The following is a 23,870-nucleotide window of genomic DNA, read 5'->3' as shown; positions in this document are numbered from 1 at the left end:
AACAAAACAAAATTAAATGCAATTTTTTGTGCTCACCGAAATCAGAGTTAAATTTACTGCCCAAATTAGAGAAAGCAGGAAATTTTATGCACGGTTTAATATTTCTTTGGAGCAATGATGAGTGTAGTAAAAAGAAAATAATAAAAATGGCAAGTTTTATTGAATTTAAGTTCCATGATAGTAAAACACAATATTTTTAATGAAAAGAGAAAATATTTTAATTGGGAATCGCTTTCTCGGTAGGTATTATGAAAAATAAAAATAAAATAAATAATTGGCGCGTACATTTCTGTTAGGTGTTTGGTCGAGCTCCTCCTCCTATTTGTGGTTGATATCTTGATGTTGTTCCAGAAATGAAGTAACCTATAGTTTTAAGCCGACTTCGAAAGGCAATGGTTTGTTTTTCTTTTTTATGAGGAGCTTTTTCGTGGTAGAATACACTCGAAGGTTTGCAATTGTCTGATGAGGAGCGAGCGTTATTAAAAACACTTATTGAAATGATTTTCAAAAATTTAATTTTACTCTTATAAAAAAGAAAATACACAGTTACAAATATTTAAAAAATAATTTTCAGAAAACACAAATTTCGCCATACATACTACCTGGTAATTGGCATTCACAGATGGATGATGAACGATAATACAACCTAACTGCTCAACAAGCATTTATATGAGTGTGCCACAATATAATTTCCTATGTTGAAGCCCAAGCCAGTTACCAAGCTGTTCTTATATATTCTCAAAAAAACAAAAAAAAACCTTTGTTTGCAGTGAAAGTCTATACATATAAAATAACACCTTAATAAAGGGTGGTTAAACTTTAAGCGCCGATGTTGAATGTGAACCATCCCTAAACGTCAAGTTTTTTTCTGCATTTCATTTAACATTTTTCAATTTCAGACTAATTCAATTTGAATCATGGAAAGATACACAGTCGTGCAACGCGTTAAAGTTATTCATGCTAATTATGAAAACGGGCGTTCAAATCAAAACGCATATCAAAGAAAATCATCTTCAGTGATGAGGCGCATTTGCACCTCAGTGGATTCATCAATGAGCGGAATTGCCGCATTTGGGCGAATGATAATCCAAGAGTGATTGCCGAAAAACCAATGCACCCACAAAGAGTGACTGTTTGGTGCGGTTTATGGGCCGACGGCATCATTGGGCCGAATTTTTTCCAAAATGAGGCCGGTCAGGCAGTTACTGTGAATAGTGTTCGCTATCGTGGGATGATAACGAACTTTTTATGGCCCAAATTGGAAGATATGGATATGGATGTGGACGATATGTGGTTTCAACAGGACGGTACCACTTGTAGGGCAGCTAACGAAACAATGGCTCTTTTGCGCGAAAAATTTGATGGCTAAATAATCTCACGTCGCGGCGATGTCAACTGGCCGCCAATATCATGTGATTTGACACCGTTGGACTTCTTTCTTTGGGGTTATTTGAAAGAAAAAGTGTATATCTGTAAGTCAGCAACAATTCAAGAGCTAAAGGATGAGATAATTCGGCACATTAACGGCATAGAACCTCAATTATGCCTCAGCGTCATCGAAAATTTGGACCATCGAATGGAGGTGTGCCGCCGAGGCCATTTGGCCAATATTTTGTTCCATACGTAATTGAGCCATACCTATAAAGAGAAATGACAATAATTTTCTAAAAAAAAATTGTATTTTACTCAAAATCAACACCGGGCTTTGAAACTTAGCCACCCTTTATAATAGAGAAGTTTTCGATGAACTAAACATTTTCTTTAATATAGAACGAAATATCAACTTACAGTTACTCCAATATAAGAGACGGTTGCAGCCAACCCTCGTATGCGTGTTCAGTGAGCAACAACGAGATAAAGACATTTAGCAGATTTATGGTGGGGACACAGTAACAACACATCAATACTTGCTTAAAGGGGGAAATCCTCCAAATTGCACTTGCAGGCATTAAAAGTAGTTTTATGGAGACACATCTTTAATCAACAATCCACCAGAAAATAATACACGAAAAATGAATAGGTTATTAATCACATTACAAATTTTTATAAAAAAAGGGATATACTCCGAGTTAGATCCTTAGCATTGTAAAAACCTTTAGTGTATACTAATATATTTTTTTAATAGGTAGATCATAAGCAAACTTTTGTCAAAATGAGCTGAAGGTCTTGAAGCCCTACTCATGTTTATTCTATTAAGCTATTAATTTATTATAAGTTAATAAATAATAAGTGTAAGATCACGGAGCGTTCTTTGTAAGCCGCGCTGTAAAGGTTTACGATGAAAGTGTAGGGACCAAGTACCGACACGACGATGTGTTCACTAGCTTTATTTTCAAACTTCTTAAATGCAATTCAAATAACAAAACAAGTAACGCTGTTCTAACACAGACTCATGCAGAAGGCTGGAAAAAGTTTGCATTTCCATTTGAAATCTGTTCTTGTTATGACTGGACGAATTGAAATATATGTATATCTCTTAGGTAAACGAGAAACTCGCAGCTGTATTTAGCGGTCACTGGACGATTGGCACCCATGCGGAAAAGCTAGGGTTCCCATTTAACCCCCATTGCAGACACGGTGGGGACCTTTCAGAGAAGGAGACTGTTGAGCAGTTTCTCTATAAATGTCCGTGTTTGGTCGGCTGTGGATATCTGCCTGTTGGAGGTCTCATAATGGTATTAACTCGGCGCTTTAGTGCTACTTGAGGAGAGCCAAACTGGCACTTCAACCATTTCACCTACCTAGGTAAACGATATTTATGTTTTAAGAATGGTACGTATCGAACTTAGAGAGTGCGAACATGACATTTTTTCCACCTTACATAATCCTTTGGGCATATTATTTTGAAGGTAATAGGACATCTTTTTAAATTGGAGTTCCCATAGTGGAATAATCCCTTAACTTTTTCAAGCAGGCAATCAATAAATAACTTTTTCATATCAAAGGTCAAGGTATCCCATTAGGTATAGAATATTGTGGAAATTACCTTCGCGTCTTCGGACAGTGGCACTATGCCGAGTTGTTCAATTTTCATTGACTCTGCTGTATAGATCCCTCAGATTTGTCTGAGTTTGAGCAATGATGTCGTTTATGCAGATTTTGTAAGCATTCTAGCTGCATTGGCATAGATCTGAGCGAAACTCGGAAAACCTAGCATGAAGACTTCAGAAAACCTTACGAAAAAGCTCTAGCTGTGTATAGTCGCACAATCTTGGCAGTGAATGCAGGTTGCCTCCGTGAGAGATCACAATACTGTCAAATTATTTATCACAGAGTTTTTTTCATATACTCATGTGTTCCTCAATAGCAAAGCTTGTTATGGCAATTTATTAGTAGTAACTAAATATTAAATAAGAGATTTGCCCGACGACGTGAAAGCAACTTAGCTGATACAGCCTAATGACTTCATCCCATTGGTACTAATTAGAAAACCTTAAGAAACTCGTTTCGATTATCGCTGAAGACATCAGACGCTATACAAATAATAATGGTGCCAATATACATTTCTGATGCTTATCCGGCCCTATTTAGTATTAGACATATCTGTAAGATGGCTGGAGTGTGGGTATGAATACGAGTTTATGCTACAAAAAATATTCAATGAGCAGATATACTTTTATTGGCAGCGAGTTCAATGTGCGTGGTCAGCGGATTCTTCCACAGAGATAAGCCAACGCTAACTCGCTTAAACCCACATAATTTTACACTTGCGTTGATTCGCTAATTGCAATTCTCGACACATCGATTAGCAATCGCCGACATTCACTACTGGCTATTGCGTTTACATGCTGGAGCCTTACTCTCTTAATTTATTAGTATGGTAATTAAAATTGTATTGCAGTCAATCGGTGCAGCGTATGCATTATTGCACGTACAGTGCAGATTACACAAATACATTCACACATATTTTTTTTTTACAAAGACGTGTACATAAGTTTACAGATATAAATGTGGGGGTACATTAGGATGGACCAAGAACGACAAGGTTTTCTTTTTCTTGATACTTTACTCATGGGGTCCGTATGGTACCCAATTTTTTCAAAATTACTATTACATTTGCATGGGTTAAAACGGGTTTTCAGCAAATTAGGTATGCAATGCTAGAGAGCGATTGCGATTAATCTCCTCTTTTAATTTCCTTTCACAAACGACCAAAATATTACACCCTTTGCTTTATTGAATTAAAAAAATAATAACTATCTTTTATAGTTTGTATATAAAAAGATGTTAAAATTAAAAACCAAAAATGTCAATATCGTTTTTTTGCCTTAGTTTTGTAATAATTTCTTGAACGTTTGTGAGGAGATAATAAAATTGAAATATATATATATACATAAAGGGTGCTTTTTTAGCTACTATCCTTTTAAACAGTTGGTTTAAACAGCTGACGCACGTTTCGTGTTTTGTTTCACTGTCAAACATCTTCAGTTGGTCTATAATTTAACCATGAATCGTCTTACAAACGAACAACCCTTGCAAATCATTGAATTTTATTATAAAAATGCGTGTTCTGTTAAGAAAGTTTATCGCGCGCTTCTTCCATTTTATGGTCAGCTTAATCGACCCACTGAAGCGGCTATTCAAGCTATTGTGACTAAATTTAGAACCAAATTTACATTATTGGACATCAAACCACCAACACGCTTACGTAGAGCGCGAACTAAAGACAATATCGCAGCTGTATCGGTCAGTGTTAATGATGACCATCAATTATCGATTCGTCGCCGTTCGCAGCAATTGGACCTCTGTTACTCAACAACGTGGAAAATTTTGCGAAAGGATTTAGGTGTGAAGCCTTTCAAAATACAGCTGGTGCAAGAATTGAAGCCGAACGACCTACTGCAACACAGAATTTTTGCTGAATGGGCTCTTGGAAAGTTGGCCCTTAAAAAATCACCCTTTATATATATATATATATATATATATATTAGGCCGGGTCGAACCATACCTCTAAAACGAATTCTGATGTCCCCCAATTTGGGTCGAACTTTTTAGTTTCTTTTCTCATGTAAAGGCCAAAAATGGTGATATTTTGAAATGATTGTATAGGGAACCCCCCAGGGGAGTTCCAGGGGATGTGTCACTGGCATGGGTGAATCGGCCGTCTAAAGTTAGTGGGGGTCGGTCATACATTTGGACTCGATTGGAGCACTCTAAATGGGTCAAAGTGGGATTTTTCGTTCGACCCAAATTGGGGGACATCAGAATTCGTTTTAGAGGTATGATTCCTTCGGCAAAGTTTCTTATTTTGATCCCTAGAATACGATTTTCACAGAGCAATGAGCGATTTTTAAATCGACCCTCCCTAATGCATATATATATATATATATATAATTGGCGCGTACACCCTTTTTGGGTGTTTGGCCGAACTCCTCCTAGTATTTGTGGTGTGCGTCTTGATGTTGCTCCACAAGTGGAGGGACCTACAGTTTCAAGTCGACTCCGAACGACAGATCAGATATTTTTATGAATAGTTTTTTAATGGCATAAATACACTCGGAGGTTTACCATTGCCTGGCGTGGGGCGACCGCTATTAGAAAATGTTTTTCTTAATTTTGGTGTTTCGCCAAGATTAGAACCAACGTTCTTTCTGTGAATTCCGAATGGTAATCACGCACCAACACATTCGGCTACGGCGGCCGCCGTGAAAAGTGCATTATTTTGTATGTAAATTTAGTGGTAATTCTCAAGGTGCTAACGCAAACGTAAATATTGAAAAAAAAATTAAAACAAAATTTTTTTTAAATATAGATACCGTATTTTATTGGACATACCACCTTCATCAAAAAGTTCTCAGAATATATTTAGAAAATTCAAAATACAAGTTTGCTCCTCAAAAGTGATATTATCGCATTCAAATACTCCCCGCCAACTGCAAAGCACTTAAGCCAACTTTTGATCCAGTTCTCGAAATATTTCTTGAATTCAATTTTCGGTATAGCCATCAGCACATTAGTCATTTTCGATTTTTTCATTATTTGCTTTCGGCTATTAAAACCGCAAAATGGTACCCCATACTGGTTTTTTGACCCAATCAAGCTAAAAAAATCGCTTCACATCAAGTAAATTCGATGGCTGTTGGCTCTAAAAAATCGAAAAGACGTGCAGAGATATATTTATTCAAGACGGCGTAACTTTTAAGGAAAAGGAACTCCAGAAAATGAACTCCAATCAATTGGCTTAGAACGTCAGCTGACGATTGTTCCGGGTACTTCCTGATCAAGTTGGTATACATCAAAAAGGGGGGATAGCATCAAGGAAAAAGAATTTTTCGTTTTTTTTTTGAGCCATCTTAATGTCGTGTGAGTTTTTGCATGCGTGAATGCAAATAGAAATGGCTTCGCAGAATTGAATAAAATGTGGTGATGCGCGTAAATGTGGTAAGAGCGAAAGCAACTGCAACCGCAATAGCAATATGTGCATATATACTACATACATATATTCGTATGTATGTATGTACATAAAAATGTGCGATATACTCACTTGAAGCATTTAATGGCTCAGTTGAGTCACTTTGAAGTGGCATAGCAGTGCAGCTACGGTTGCAGACACACCAGTGCACCAACAAATGCACATGCACGTACATACACATACAGATGCCAATGCAATATATTGATACATACATATATAGTTTAATAAGTTCAACTGCGGTTGGCACACATCAGCATTTGCTCTTCAAGTACTCGCCGCCCACTCACACATCTATCTCATCGCTATGGGCATGCGAGTATTAATTTGCTGCTGAGAGGTTGAAAGTTTTTCCTCCGTTGCGGAGAAACTAAAGTTTTTTATTTGCGCGAGTGCGTACGAGTTTTCGAAAATCATACAGATGAGCTGTTAATATAATTTTCATTGTTTGTGTGAAAATACTTACAAACGAATACTTACGGCGAACATGTGCTTGAGTGGAGGAATGTGAGGTGAACATTTGCAGGGAAAATTACTTTCACGACTGCGTGGTAAATGGCTTTTAAATGCATCTCACATTCTGGCACGCAAATAATTTCAAAGTATGGCAAATTAGTTAGAACTGCATAACTTAGTTAAAAGAAATTTATACCTAGTTAGAGGGTCTTTCAAAAGTGGCGCCTAGATGTCAGTAGTGAATAATTCCTCGACGGTAGCTTTTTCAAGTCATTCTTGATATTTTTCAGTGAGGCAGATGTACGATTTTACTCAATGGAATAACGCATTCATATCATAAAATTCTTGATTTGTTTGGCTGAAATAATCGTCCAATGAATTGGCAATTCAAGGGTGGTGGAAAAATTTCAAGAATAACTGCTGACGAACACCGATATCCCGACGTTCTCAACAATTAGACATTCATGGATCGACTCTTTGGCGGATTTTGCCTGCAGATTTGGCGGACATTTAAATGGTCATTTTCACATATAATTCATAATAGCCGTATTTTGAATAAAAATAGTGAAACCTGAAGGAATCTAATAATAAAAAACTTTGATGCCGTTTTTCTCGACACTTTAATTTTTAGGACTATTACACTCTTGCAGCAAATGAGGGTCACTCTAATGTATAAATTTTTTAGATTAATATGCCAGAACACATCCCGTGAGACAAAAATTGAATTACAAAAAAGTAATAAAATACTTATTTGGTAAAAAATCAATATCATATTTAATAGACTTCAATGCGCAACATTCGCTACGAGGCCGCGAAAATCACTTCTGCTTGTGTCCTTGTGAATGACTTGGTTTGCTTACAACTATCTTGAAAATGAAAAAAATTCCCGAAATCAACTCTAGCACCAAATAAAGGCTACACGTTGAGCTTATTGTTAAAATAAATAAACTTTCTAGATGACGAATGTGTATGTATGGACAAGAAGGAAATGCTCATACATGCATATCTAAATTGTTGTTTTTGTGTTTATGTTCTAAACTTTTTTGTTAAGTGTGTGGCAACTTTGTCTTAATAGTAAAAAATGTTAACCATAACAATACAACCCAGGTAAGGCTGGTATTAAGTATTATCCGATTTGGATAAAATTAACACATAGGACGAAAAGTCCCGAACCTAACACTTATATGTCACTAGTTTTATTGCGTTTACCACTTTTTTAGTTAGTACTAACATTAAGAAGATAGCTGTTAAAATTTCATGATATTCTATTCATTAGTTCGTGCTTTATTGTACTAAGAGTAACGCTCCTTTTGTTATTTTCAAAACAATGGATCAAAAAGAATTTCATATTTCATTTTTACGCTGCTTCTTGATGGGAAAAAGCACCTCTCAAGCAACACAACGGCCTGAAAAGTGTTATGGGGACTCCGGTGCATCAGAAACATCAATAAAATGAAGGTTTTCTGACTTCAAACATGGTCGTAGAGACACCGATGATGCTCAACGCAGTGGACGTCCAGATGAGATGGTAACACCAGAAAACAGCACAAAAATACACAAAATTGTGAATGATTGAAAAGTGAAGTTACGTGAATTAGCTGACATCATAAAGTGATCAAAATAACGTATTGGCTTTATGTTGCATGAGCGTAGAACTATGAGAAATCTCTGTTCACAGTGGGAGCCGCGTTTGCTCACTGTTGACCAAAAGCAAGACAACGCACCGTATCATAAGTCAATCAAAGTAATGGCAATTACTCCCACATCCACCGTATTCGCCAAATTTCGCTACTACTGGCTGTTCGCACAGCTAAAAAAAATCTTGTGAATAAGAAATTGTGGCACACTCGATTAACCCCTTCATTCCTCTTCATTCATTCCCTGAAACTAAGGCATATTTTGAGGCAAAAGATAAATCTTTCTACAAAAGTAAATTGAAAAAAAAAACGTGTTTTCTTTGTTAGGCCCGGGACTTTTAAGCCCATGTGTTATAATTGCTAACTTTCTATATGCCCCTACTCTGCTTAATTGCCTTCGTTCCGTAATAAAATTATTTATAAATGCGTTTTATGCAAATAAATAAATAAATTTTCCATAAGTCTGAAATCTGGTCAGACCCAATACCAACGGGTCTACTTTTCACAAAATCATTTATTTGGCCGAAGAGCATTTATTAGAGGAAACAACCAATAAAGAGTGTAAGCACTATATACATAGAATAACAGGCTGTGACGAAATGCTTGTTAATAAGAAAGTGTTTAACTGTAGTCTATCGACTTACGACAATCACTGCAACCTTTTCAAATATAATCCTATCCGAGTATAACTTGAAATGCCTATTCGTACCAATGCATATGTGTATATATGTATGTCAGCATTTACCTAAACGAACCGAATACAAACAGTGTATGTTCGTACACGAAAACGCTCTTGTATCCCCACACAGCCCAATTATTAAATGGATGTTACAACAAAAAAGCTTTTTAATTACCTAAGCTACATGGAACTGTTTTTCTGTGCTCCTTACTTTCCCTTTCATTTTTACAAACTTACGAAATGTGTAATGAAATGCTAGGATGTAAGTAATTCAGGTCACTTAAATTTCCGTCTGTGCCTTTATAGGCAAAGTGGCTGCTCAAGGCATCTTCCCTTAGAGGCTGCGTCTTATATGCACATACCAAAGGCTTCGTGTTGCTACTGCTGCTGCAGATGGTAGCTATTTCGTAGTTGGAAAATGAACGAATGCAAAAATATGTAGCGAAATTCAAATTGTAAAAGCAAACATAAATATGTATATACTAGATGGTCTATAGTCTTCAGCATTCACTGAATGCTTACGACACTGTGACGGAGTAAGAGTGTCGCAATCTCAGCCATAATTGTTGATTACGGGATATCGCGATATTTTTTATATAATTTCGGGGTCCCGAAAATCGTATCGAGATATTGATTTCTTAAATTTCTCAAAAATTTAAAACACGTTTTCTTTTTGTGTAAAATCTGCAACATAGGTATAATATTTAGCAAAGCGCATAATGATATGAAGTTAAATTTGTGGAAAATTTATAATAAAATGATTGTGAATATTAATTTTAAACCCAATCAATTCTTAAAGAAAGGACTAGTTCATGAATTAATACATGTTTCAAATCGTTCCAAATTAAGCTTATGTCTAGTGAAATCAGTCAGATGAAAATACTGACGTACATTTTGCCAAATAATATTGGAAATTGTTCACTTAAGCGGGAGCCTGCTTTAGAGGCTTCAAAAAATCTATGTTTTTTTTTGCATAAATGTCTTTCCAAACTATCCAAGAACGTTTCCTCAAAATTTCAGAAGCAAATTCAAAATATTTTCGCAGTTACAGAAGAAATTGTGAGCAAGCGTCGAGCAGGTATACGAGCGGATTTTTATATACAAAAACTTTGACGCGCGATTTCTCCGTTTTTTATTTTTACGATTCTTCCTAATTGGCGGGAAAGATAATGAAAAAGTTAAACGTCCTATCGAAACGAGATAACATTGAATGTAATCGGAATTAAATTCTCTTCTAGTTGATCCTAAAAAACCTAAAGAAAATTAAGATTAACCCACTTTTTCAACAATCTAAAGTGAATTGTTTTTCCAAAAAAATTTGTTTTTTTTTAATTAGCGAAAAATTGTTGAATTTCTCACTTTTCGTTTCATTTTCTTGGTTTAACTAGAAGCTATACTATACTAAAATACCATTTTTTTTGGGGGTTTTTGGTTTCTGATGAAAATTGCGACCTGCATCTTTCCCGCCGCACGACACATGCACACTCGAGGCGCCTCGGCAAAATGCTTGTACCAGGCATAATATGACATATATTTTAATGAAATTTGAGAAGACTGCTGAAACATACAACAATAACACCTGAAAGTTTCGTTTCAATCAAATATTTCTTTCCTTCCCAAAAAATCCACGAAAAAATGATTTTTTTAAGCCTCTAAAGCAGGCTCCGCCCTTAAATGCATTGTTTCATTTTTTTTTTTGCTGGAATGTTGATACAACTGTCGTCTATAGTTTCGCAGAGTTTGAGTGTGATCTGTCGATTAGTTTGTTTTTGGTATTTAATTATATCAATCAACCGCAGGTGTGCTCTGCGATTTTCACTTTGGAAAAAAATATTGAACAAAGAATTTGTCTTAAATTTTGTGTTTTGAACGGGTCTTGTGTGCCCAATCGTTTAAACTAATGCAGAAAATCTATGGCGAGTGATCTTTATCAAAAACACGGGTCTACGAGTGGTATAAAGCTTTTGCAGAGGACCGAGAAGTCGTGGAAGATTTGTCCCGATCTGGTGGCCCAGCAAAGTCTTCAACGGGCGAAAACATCGACAAAGTCAAGGAAATGGTGCTGGAAACCATCATTTAATTTTGAGGAAGGTAGCTCGTAACCTTAGTGTGTCTCATAAATTAGTTCGTAACATTTTACACCATCAATTGGCATAAGACGCGTGGCTGCTCGACTCGTTCCAAGAGAGTTAAATTTCTTTCAGAAAATTCATCGGAAGAAGGCGGACCCAACGTTTATCCAGTGCATCATAACAGGTGTGGAGACGTAAATATATGAGTTTGACATGCAAACCAGTCAACAGGGGGTGAATGACGCTATCCACATGAGCCGAAATTCAAAAAACCTCGTCAAAGTCGGTCAAAAGTGAAAGTCATGCTACTCGTTTTCTTTGATTATCCTGGTGTTGTGCACTCGGAATTCGTTCCAAATGGTTCTGCGGTAAATAAAGAAAATTATTTGGAAGTTATGCGACGTTTGAGAGAGAATGTGCGTAGGAAACGGCCCAATTTGTGGAAAGAAAATTCATGGATCTTGCAAGGCTCATATTGTGAACACTTTTTGGACCAAAAACTCGGCAAATATCATCGAAAACCCACGGTATTAACCGGATTTAGCCCCTTGAGACTTTTTCCTTTTACCAAAACTTAAATTGTCACTCCGCGGACGCCGCTTTGAATCGATAGAGGCCATTAAGAAGAATTCGATAAAGGAGCTGAATAACATCTCTTCAAACTCGTTTAAAAGGTTCTTTGATGACTGGACTACTCTTTGGTATATGTGTATTGCTTCGAATGAAGCCTATTTTTAAGACGACAAAATAAATTTTGAAGATTAAACAATTTTTTTGCGTTTTATTGAGCAATTCTCGATACTTTTTTGACAAAGTTTTTGAGACTAATTATTTAAACTAAGTTAAGTTGAAGTGACAGCCACTGAAACCCATGGAATACGTAGGGCAGAGATGGAGGTCTGCTGTAGTATCACATTTGAATGCACAATTTGTACTTGCACCATCCATGATGCATTTCATCAATGAGTTTAGATCAAAATATAGCATCTGATTTCGGGTGACTTTAAATTTATCCCTGAGATACACATGTGCCCAGAATAAGACCTAAGAAAGCCATATAAGCTTCCAGATTACTGCAGTGTATTCCAGGCTAAGGTTTTCGCAGTTGGAAAAGCAGTAAACCTAGCATGTGTTACAACTGAGATCAACTCCAAGGTTAACTTTTACATAGGTAGTCAGGCAGCCATCAAAGCAATTAAATTGTTTAGTTAACGTCCAAGATCGTTCTTCAAAGGATTGAGGCAGTAAAAAGGTTGGCATCCAATTTTAAGCTACATTTCTATTGGGTACCAGGCCATAAGGCCACTGAAGGGAACGCCTGGTAGACGATATAACGAAAAACTGGATCGCTCTATCATCGGAATTTGTCAACGAAATACCAAAGTCAATACGAATGTTATACAACGAACTAAACGAAAACGTGATGAGAAAATTTAGGGCATGATGGGAAAATATGTCCACTTATAAGAATGCTAATGACGATCACAGTCGTGTTCGATTTACATCTGCAAACAAATTGTAGAGCTATTTGAGGCGTGCTGACGGAACATTGCGCAGTAGCAGCGTATGCTTGTCAGATAGGAATCCCGGACAGCGAGGAATGCGCAAAATGCAGGGACCAAGGCTCAAAGGAAATTGTAGAGCATCTAATTTACGGATGCCTTGCGTTATTTAAAACACACTTAACGTATTTGAGGTTCCACAGTTTGACTTTCAATTAGAAGACATCTCAGCAGTGGATTGGAAATATCGCCTTAAATTCGCCATAGAAACAGGCACCACGCGGGTGGACTATTTCAAAACTCATAAGATGTTTTCCATTTCAATTCAACCGGGCTATTCGGGTCATGTTCTTCGATTTCGATGTAACTCAAATATGTTACTCTCTGGTCAAAATAATGAGACACGTATTTTTTTGTTCGCCCGAAAAAAAAATGTTTCAAAGATTTATCGGCAATTTTGCTTTTCGGCTCAAAATCGATTTTTTCTAATTATATGTATAAGAAAATTGTTTTTAAATGCTCATAACTTAGTCAAAAATGAACCGATTTTAATAATTTTCAATTCAAAATGATCGTCATTACTTACACGAGCGATTTCTTGTAGAAATAATTGCAAAAAAGTAGTTGAACATTTTTTATTTTGCAACAAACAAAAAGTGCGAAACGGGTTTTTACTCAAAAATGCATTACTCAAAAACAACTCATTTTAGATACGGGGCATTCAGCTCAGTTGAAGTTTGAGGTTTTCTCTTGATTTGGAAAAAGTTAAAAAAAACTACACTCTTTGAATTATTGAATTTCGAAAAAATTTCGATTTTTTTTTTTTTTTTTGCAAAATAAAAAATTGTCAACTACTTTTTGGCTATTGTTTCTATACGGCGTCCCTTGTGCAAGTAATGACGATCATTTTGAACCCAGAATCATTAAAATCAGTTCATTTTTGACTAAGTTATGAGCATTTGAAAAAAAAATTTCTTATATAATTAGAAAAAATCGATTTTGAGCCGAAAAACAAAATTGCCGATAAATCTTGAAAAAAATTTTTTCGGGCGAACAAAAAAATACGTGTCTCATTATTTTGACCAGAGAGCTGACCCGAGTAGCCTGTTGAATTGAAATGGAAAGCACCATAACTTATGAATTCCATCTGGTATCTTTAATGGCCAAACCCGTCTATGTGTGACTGCAAGTCAACCAGTTCAACCTAACTTAGCCTAACCTACTGGTCTATGTTTCTGAATAGTCCATAGTACATATTAATAAAAAATACGGCAGCTTCTTCTTACTCATCATTTTCTGTAGCGTCTGCAGAAAAGCACACGTTGGAGCTCGGCCAATTTATGTAAAAAATACGTTTTCCTAACTTTTTTAAATTTCTCTTTTGACTAAAAAGATTTAGAAGATTTAAGATTAAAAAAAATCAAAAACCTATAGTTTATTACGTTTAAAATTTCCCGATGATGGAAGTGGATGTTGAATATCTTTTCATATTGAGAGTTACTGACTCATACTGGCTCGGGATTTTTCGTACTTAAATCCAGCTATCCCATAGTGTCGAGACTACCATCCTCATGAATAGCATTTACCTTTGTCCAAAGTAACTATCAAGTTGCAAATATTATACAAAACACAGCGGCATGTCGCCATCACGGGATTGACATCTCTAGTCGGCATGATTACTTAAATTCTGGTTTGCTTGTTGGAAGACAAATAAATATATTAAATTCTACACTGCTTAACTTTCAAGTTAAACCCCACTAGATGAATATATAAGTACGTACTGCTGAAGCAAATTCATACGATAAAGGGTAAACAACACCACTGTAAAATTTACTAGCTCTGAACTCACTGATAGAACCAATTTGCTTTGCAGCTTAACTAGTTTGTATTATATATTTTTAGCGCTAGCAAGAGGAGCTGATTTTTTTTAATACAATATTAAAACAAGTCTAGAGTATTCTGCTAATTCAGGTCAATTTTTATAAAAGTTTAGAACGTACTGCCTTAGGAATTTTCGTGCATTTATCAAATGAGTTTGTAATGGCTTATTCTGATAACTCCAAGAAAACTCTTCTTTTTAGGGGTTAAGGGTAGTCAGAGGCCCGAAAAAATTTTGATTTCCATAACTTTTCTTTGCTAGTCAACTACTTTATTTTACAAAAATAAAAACATAGCATTAATACATCATGTTTCGTCTTGACTTTAGCAAAATTTCAACAAAAAAATGCATATTGTAAAAGTTATCATTTCTTCAACAGTCCCTTGCGGTGATCATCACAAGATCTTGGAGATTCATCTAAAATCAATCGGACAAGAGAAATTAGTTTTATTAATGAAAAATCTGGTGCCTAATCGAAGCTTTTTTTCAAAATTAACAATATGGTGGCTTCAGGAAATATTTATTTTTTAGGTTTTCGAGGAAAAAACCAACAATTAGTTGTTTAAAAAAATCGAAATTTTTTGAAAAAAAAAAAAATCCTTCGATCAGGCACGAATTTTTTATGTTTTTCAAAAAACATAGTTTTGAGAAAAACGCCTTCAAAGTTTTGCGAACGCTCCGGAGTGCCCGAGCGCCCTTTGATAATTCTTGAATAGCTGAAAAAGGGCTTTTCGGATTCAATTCAAATTTTCGCACAATATTTCTAAGATATTATATTTTAAGAAAATGCAAAAAAATCCAATTTTTTTGAAAATTCTGATTACTTCTAATCTCTTCCGGAGTCACAGGAAAAATTATCACTATGACTAAATTTTAAAAATTTTGAAAAAAAAATTTCATAAAATATATTTATTTATGTATTTTTTATTTACTTACTTAGCCACTGAATACTACAAAAAAATCTTGTAGTTCAGGATGTGCATATGAAAATAATAAAAAACGCATTTAAAGCTATTTATAGGTAGTAGAGATTCAAACAAATCTAAGAACCGATTTTTTGAAACTGAAAAATCCATCTCGACATATTTTAAGTTCCTACTGAATTCAATTAAGGCTCTGGTAATTGGAGCATTAAGAGCATATAGAGATTCACTAGTACGAAATGATTATTATCCTGCTCTACGGCGACTTTAAATTTATCACGCATCTAGACTCATAGACGAGGATGGAATCTGAAAAGCGTATGTAAATTACGACGTACAAAGAACTCTCTCTGAACTCTCTTTACCCTAACAACATCTCAGGCATAGTATGGAGACCAGATTAAGAGGAGTAATCAAACCTCGAACGAATGAACGCCACATACAAGAGCTTGAGTGTAACCAGTGAAATCTAGGCTGAGACGCCCAACAAAGGCAAGCATACCACTTAGTTGTAATAAAATTAGTACGATTCACGAAACTGAGCCTTGAGTCAAAGATTGCACCCAAGTCCTTAATTTCATTTACTCACATTAAGACTATTTCGCCGCTGTCTATGTGATAAGAGATGCCAATGACAATGCAACGTTTAGAAAAGGTCACGTGGAAACACTTGCTTGCTTCTATGGAAGGCCTTAGAAAACTCAGTATAAACGGTGTCTAGCTGGGTACACGATTCCCAAACAGCGATGCAGTCGCCTGAAAATGCAGTTAAATTAGATACAGTGCACCAGCCCGAAATCAGCAGAAGGTGTATTAGCCGATTTGTTGCCGAGAAAAATTGCGGTCGGTATACAGAAGCACAATTGTTAAAATATGTATTAAATGTGAATAAAAAATGTATTTAAATTTTTATCGAAAAGTCAGCCTTTGAGCGGCAACAGTTACCCCAATCTTTAAAAGTGACCTCCGCCCAGTTGCTCGGATACTGGTAAGTTTCAATCACGCATCAAATTAATAAGATGTGCTAGTCAACGATCGGTGGACCTATAAACTCTGGCAATAAAGCGCATAGGGGAGCCTTGGTCGCGGGCCCGTCCGGATGTGGTCCTCCGAGAAGCCATAACGTATCGACCAAGATCCAGAACCTGGATACCAGACTTCCACACCGACCCAGAGGAAGTGTTGGAGCTACTCAAACTGGGCAACCCTGAGCTACCTACCAGTATTGGAAAGTAGCAAAGATTGGTGAAGTCGATGGCAAGAGAAGGCTACGGGTAATCATCTTAAATGAGGAATCACGGGATCTACTCGCCAACCAAAAATGGAAGGTAAATTACGGCTTCCAATCACTGACACTCCATTTATACAGGCAGAATGTAGCCAGTAAAAGCAACTCCACAGAAAACATGGCCTCACCTGCGAAGGAAACCACGGTTGCGTTAGACAACCCCATAGACGACGACGGTTGTATTACCAACTAAACAGTGCAAACCGCTTGTAAACCGCAAACGCACAAACTGGGGAATGTTTGAGAACATATTAGCCAGCAACCTCTCTGGCATGACATGCCAAATTAACTCCGACAAACAACTCGTCCCAACATGCTGCGAAAGTAGCATGTCCTCCGAGGACGAAAAGAGGAAAACCATGGTGATCCACTGACATAGCAAATCTAAGAAGGGAATGGAGAACTAAGTACAATGAAGCGAGGAAGACCAACACGTGGGAGGGATGCAAAGACTGCCAACGCAGATGTAAGCAGATTTCTTCCAAAAGATAGAAAGCACCTCCGAGACCAGTAGACTCCGGAAAGTTTTATCAATGAGTTCCAACAACCCTAGTTGCCTTAAGAAAGAGGACGGAAATTAAACAACTAATAGTGAAGAAACACTGGAATTACTAATATGGCCACCCTTTGTAGGTTGTCTATGCAATGAAGACATTAGAACAATCCTATAGTTCATAATGGAGGTCCCCCAATACAGTTTATAACGGGGACAACATAAAATTTGCCATCGACAGTTTCAAACGACACGATTGCGAAATCACTTCACTATGAAGAATACACCCTTGCTGCCTTTTGGGACATCGAAGAAGCCTTCAATAACATGCATCCGGAAGCAATTACCAAATCGTTAGCGGAAATGGCGGACGATACGCGCAGATTTGGGTGAAATATCCGTTAAGAAATTTCCGATCAGGGGTACACCATAGGGTGGGGTAATCTCTCCACTTCTGTAGAACCTGGCCGTCAATAATCTTCTTCAGGAAAATGCGGGGGAAGATAATTTCATTTGCCGATGATATTGTAATAGCAATCTCGGGTAAACACCTTCCAACACTGTGCGATCTTCAACAAAGAGCTCTCAACTCACTTTGGTGCAAAAGGCGAGGACTAGAAGTAAATCCAGAAAAACTGGCACTCATACTGTTCAGCAGAAAACAGAAAACTCATGTTATTCAACAAATATTCCTAGAGTGAAAACCCCTCAGAGTAACAGAAAGGGCTAAATATCTAGACTCGTACTGGATAGAAAGCTAAATCACAGTGGCAGATAGAGTACGCAAAGCTACGACGCCGTTGTACTCTGCGGAAGGCTAATTGAGGAAAAATGGTGTTGGAAACCCAAAATGATACACTGGTTGAACACAGCAATAATTAGACCAATTCTCTACTGCGGTATTGCAATATAGTGGAATGCCCTTGAGAAAAGTGTGCTCATTAAAAGAGTTGACAGGGTCCAAAGACTCGCACCTGTTCTTATAACCGGTGCAATGTCAACCACACCATCGAAAGCACTGTATGCGATATTAAACTTCCTCCCGGTAGACCTGCAGGCAAGGTAAATTGCGCGCAGTGCGACAAAGGCGCTGAGCACTTTAAATAAGTAGTCAAACACAGGCTATGGCCACGGTAAAATCCTGGATGACACGTTGGAGCTCCCCGGGCAGGCAGACTATACAGTCCCGCCTCTGCTAATTATCTTCTTTGTTGAATGCATGTTTTTATCAAGTTTTATTTTAGTTTTAGCTCGTTTTATTTGATATTTTATAAATATATAGTTTTATTGGCACTAAAGCAATAGTCAGTAAAAACCTTTGTGTTTTTTGACTAAAAGTAAAGAAATTTATAATTAAACACCGCTTTCTAAAATCCTCAAGTATATTACGAAAGCCTTTACATGGTAAAGGGGACATAGAAAGAAACATTTATCTAAAAATTGGTTGAAACTTTCACTTCTTTATTTCAATCAAATCCGTCAGTTGAAGACATAAGTCTTTTAAAATAGCAAACATTTTTTTATATATATTAAATAAGAATATTTGCTTTCCACACAACTTTAATTACTCACTTTACAACCAGTAGAAATGTAGTCACCGTGTAACTAGTATCGCTGCTACATTAAGAACCACTGTATAAACTAAAATGCCTAGACGACTTCAGCTTCTCGCTACAGAGATTTTACATATAGTATGTATGCATACTTACACGTACATATATATGTTTTTGAATGTAAGTGAAAGGACATTATACAAACACGCACATTAACATTTGCTGCCTTAAATGAGCAACATAGTCACCCGTGCACAGGCGTCTCAAGCAAATGCAATTTACGGCAAAGTTCTTTTGTTACTTTCGTTAGTGTTGTTGATAACGTTGAAGAAAATGGAATACTCATGTCCTTATCAATGCGTGCATGTATGCAAATTGCGCATGTGTACGTAAGTACACGCATTTCTTATGAATTTCTGAGATTTTAACACATACCCATACATCATTCAAACGCTTACTGACGCGTATATAAATGTATAAGTATGTATATGTGCATAGAGCATACACGTATATGTTATATATGTGTATGTGCATATGTATGTAGGCAAATACCATATAACTTAGTTATAAGCAAATGCTTGAGTTTGTTAGTAAGCCGAAAAGCATGGGTTGGATGTGACTTATGCTAATGACAAATAACAGTTGCACGTATGTGTGTATGTACTCGTTTGCATTTAAAATGCAGAGCATGTGTGTAAGTTAACACTTTGAGACTTTATCTCATTAGAAATCATTGTTGAAGAATGTTTGAATTTAAACTTGAAAAAAATTATAACATTTTATGTGAATTCGACTTAAGAGTAGGCGGTTGCTCATGAACACGTTCAACTCATAGGGATGCATTCATACCTGCAACATTTTACCTAACTGCAATGGATAATGTAATGGCTTATGAATGCAAATTTGTATTGATTAATTATGCGTTAAAAGGTGATAATGAAATTAATTAAGGGTGGCCAATGTAGACGAGTGGGCGTGTGTGTGACTATTATTCCCTGGGGTCCCGTGTTTAAATGATCAATTAATTATTAAAAAAGATTTTATTTTTTAATAACAATCGCTCTTTGACTGGCAAAGGTATGCCTTATAAATTATTCATGCTGTGAAATCTATATAATTTGTTCCTGTGGCAATTTTTAGAAACAACATAGCAGTAATTTTTGGTATGCTAATTTTGACTCCCTGAATTCAAAACTTGTTGAAATTTATTGGAAATCCGTCTTTCTGTCAAAAAGTGTTGCAGAATGATTCGATGTTTTCTTATTGAAAATCATAGAAAATTTTGAGTGCTAATCGTTTAAATCGATTTAAAAAGATTGAAGAATCTGAGAAGTTAAGATTTTAATTTATACAAAGCCACCAAAGATATATACATAAACAAAAAATATATTTATTATATGACAAGCTTTAATATTCTTGACTCATCCTGATAAATGTAATACGTATTCCACTATGAAGTTGAGTTAAAAGAGAACCCGAAAGCCTTTTGGATATATATGTAAATAGTTGTTTAACAGAAAGTAGCTCGAGTATCCCCACTTGCGTGACGTTGAATAGAAAATACTCCTGCTTATTTTACTCCGTGATTATTTCTGCGGATTCCTTTAAATCTAACTTTGTCCTCGATTCTAATACCTTTTCTAATATCTATTATCCTTTACGTCTCTTTCTGTTCCAAAGTTCGATGTGGTTATTGCATCTCTCATTATTTTTCGCTCTTACAGGAATTATGTACCCACCTTAGCATGACTTTGTTTGTGGTCGTGTGGCGGTCATTACCCTTGCTTTATTTTCGCAATTTTATATTTTTTCGCTCAGGAGTGGATGCCAAGTTCATGTAATCTACACTGATTACTCGAAGAGATTGCTTATTGTGACGCGCAGTATACAGGGTTTGATTGAAAAGTAATGAGCCTTCCCGAGCGGAACGTCTGCCAAGCGAAAGATGTTTTAAAAGGTGTGTTAGGATTTTGCAATGGCAAAAATGCAGCGATCGTTGGAGCAATGTTACTCGATCATCTTTTTCGACTCTCAAGGCATCGTCCACAAGGCATCGACCTCTCCCCTCCGGACTTCTTCTTGTTCCCGCGCCTGAAAAGAAAGCTGAAGGGGAGGCGTTTCGACTCCATCGAGGCGATCTAAAAAACTGTGACAGCCGAATTGAACGCGATTCCGGCGGATGAGTTTAAAAAATGTTTCCTGCAGTGGAAGGACCGCTACCAGCGGTGTATTGACGCTCAAGGGTCCTATTTTGAAGAATATTACTTGTATAAGCCAAAAGATTTAATAAAACTGCTTAAAAAAAATAAGGCTCATTACTTTTCAATCAAACCGTAATTATTAAAAAGGTAATTTACTATCGAATTCAGGTTTTCATCACATCTTTAAGCACAGCATATTTGTATACGATTTTACTTATAGGTAAATATACTTTACTGTAAGTAAGTCAAGTTTTTTCTAATAAGGGGGGACCGCCAAGTCTATTTCTGCTATGAAAAATATCGTCTTAAAAAATTTCTGCTTTTCGGAGTCGGATTAAAACTGAAGGTGCACAAAATCAAGACGCACGCCACAAACAGGAAAAGGAGCTCGGCCAAACACCCAAAAGGGTGTAAGCGCCTAGCTTTAGTCAAGCTTTTTTTTATTACTAATGATAATTGCCCCGAGTAATCGTTAACGCGCGATTAATATGAGCGTGGCCAAGTCCACCTGAAATTTTGTATTGTTTTTACAAATGATAGACTATTAAATCTGTGAAGTTTCAACTCTGTAAAAACGTAGTTAGTCTGATTTATGCCAAAATTTGTCCAATTCCGACCACGGTACATTACTAGAATTTTACAAAATTTATAGTTCCGTTTTATTTAAACACAACATTATGTCGAATCTTTTGAAAACTCCTGTACTGCTATTCAAAGACCAGCCTAGCAAGTTCATGAGCCATCCCATTCCTGATACGCCCATGGAAAGCCCAAGAGTTCTTGTAATGGGTTGCAAAAGTGGATGTTAGTAAAGTTGTATGTATTTCAATTTATTGACAAAATAGGCCTTCACTGCGGCTTGGCTGTCAATGACCATCCATCTATTCTCCCGGACTTATCTTATGGCTTTAAGTATTGCAAACGATTCCGCTTGAAAGGCAATAGCGTACCTCCCCAGGTGCTGGCGTTGTTTTACTCAAGCAATATCGTGGCTCCAGCGTCAAGCGTTAATTTAAATATGATATTCTATATTCTATGGCACGCGACATGCCGAATATTAACTCTAGGTGGTTCAATAAATTTTGTGGTTCGAAAGAATCATCCCATTGGGATGTGTAAATAATATTTTGACTTAAGTATGGAGCAAAAGACATTAGAATGCGGCTTTCTCAGAAACATTTTGAGCGTTTTATCACTACAGATGAGACTCGAGTCTATCACCACCATCATAAATCCAAACAAGAGCCTAAAGAGTGGTGTGAATCTGGTTCTTCGGCTCTGAAACGAGCTCGTGTCCATAAATCGACCAGGAAGGTATTAGCATCAGTTTTTTTGGGATACGAAAGGAACTTTCTTTGTAGATTACTTGCAAACTGGTAAAACAATAAATTGTGAATGTTATTGTAACCCAGTGCAGCTGAAGGAAAAAATTCGTGAAGCAAAGCCCAGTTCGCAAAAGAAAAGAAATATCTTTCATCAGGTCAACGCACCGCGTCACAAGAGAATTTTGACAATTACTAAAATCCATCAATTAAAGATCGAATTGTTGGAGCATCCATCGTATTCACCAGATTCGGTTCCTAACGGCTTTCATCTGTTTCCAGACCTAAAAAAATGAATGCGTGAAAAGCGTTTTTCAGCAAATGATGAGGCCATAACATTATTTTGCAGCTCTTCCAGGTTCTCCCTTCAGTGATGGAATTCATAAATTCGAATCTTATTGGAACAAATGTATTGATGTTCAGGAAGACTATACTGAATAATAAAGTATATTTCAAACCAAAAAGTTATGTTTTGCTTATCGAACCACTAAATTCATTGAACAACCTAGTATGACAACATGCTTCAAAAATTCCAATACGGCAAGGATAAGCCAAATGCTACATTCGTAAATTTCTAAAATGTTTTAAAAAAAGTACAAATAGAAGTCATGTCTCGGAAGTTATTTTTATACTTTCATATTACAAAAAAATGTAAATGTGTGTTTGTTTCCAAATACAAAATACACAAAAGTAGTATTGATATGTGGAATTTTTTTGAAGACGGTCGGGTGTTTTCTTCCCTACACATATGTAAAAGAATGTCGAGCCATCGGTTTATAGAGAAAAGCGTAAGACCGTTAGAAAAAGAAAACTTAAAAAATCAACACCATTATGTGAAAAAACCACAAGAGCTGTCAGAAGAGAAAAATTATAAAAAATCAAGAAGATTTTTTAACCGTTCAATGTTTACACTTATTTTACTAGAATATCATGAGCCAAGTTATTGCATACTCAAAAATTTTCTAGTGATTCAAATTAAGAAGTTTAAAATTTAGGTGAAAATTTACAGATTTTTATTTTTTTAATATCGTGTAAAGTTTCAAAACTTGGTTTATATGGTTATGGTTAAAGCGCGAACAACACTTTTTTTAAAAGGCTCGAAAGAAAACTCATAAAACGTTGAAAATTATGCTCACCAGTGTATATTTGTTATTGACCCGTTTCTATTGTTTAAGACTACAACAAAGCAAATGTATGTATGATGCAGAATTATTTGCAAAGAAAGCCAATGTGACACTCTGCCACTAAACGCTGCCGCTTGCTGTTTTCTAAATATTTGTTTACCGATGCATTGGTTGCGGTTGCAATGATTGCATAATTCTGCGTGCGTAGCATTGCACCAACTATTCGCACCTCATTCCATAAACGCCGGCGTGCAGTTTGCCTTGTGCGCGCAAGTGAATCACGTTCGATTTTCCGGCAAAGCTAAGCAAGCAAGTAACTGCATTGAGATGAA

The sequence above is a fragment of the Anastrepha ludens genome, chromosome 3, assembly GCF_028408465.1.
Source record: "Anastrepha ludens isolate Willacy chromosome 3, idAnaLude1.1, whole genome shotgun sequence".
NCBI lineage: Eukaryota > Metazoa > Arthropoda > Insecta > Diptera > Tephritidae > Anastrepha > Anastrepha ludens.
Note: the sequence above shows the minus strand (reverse complement) of the source record.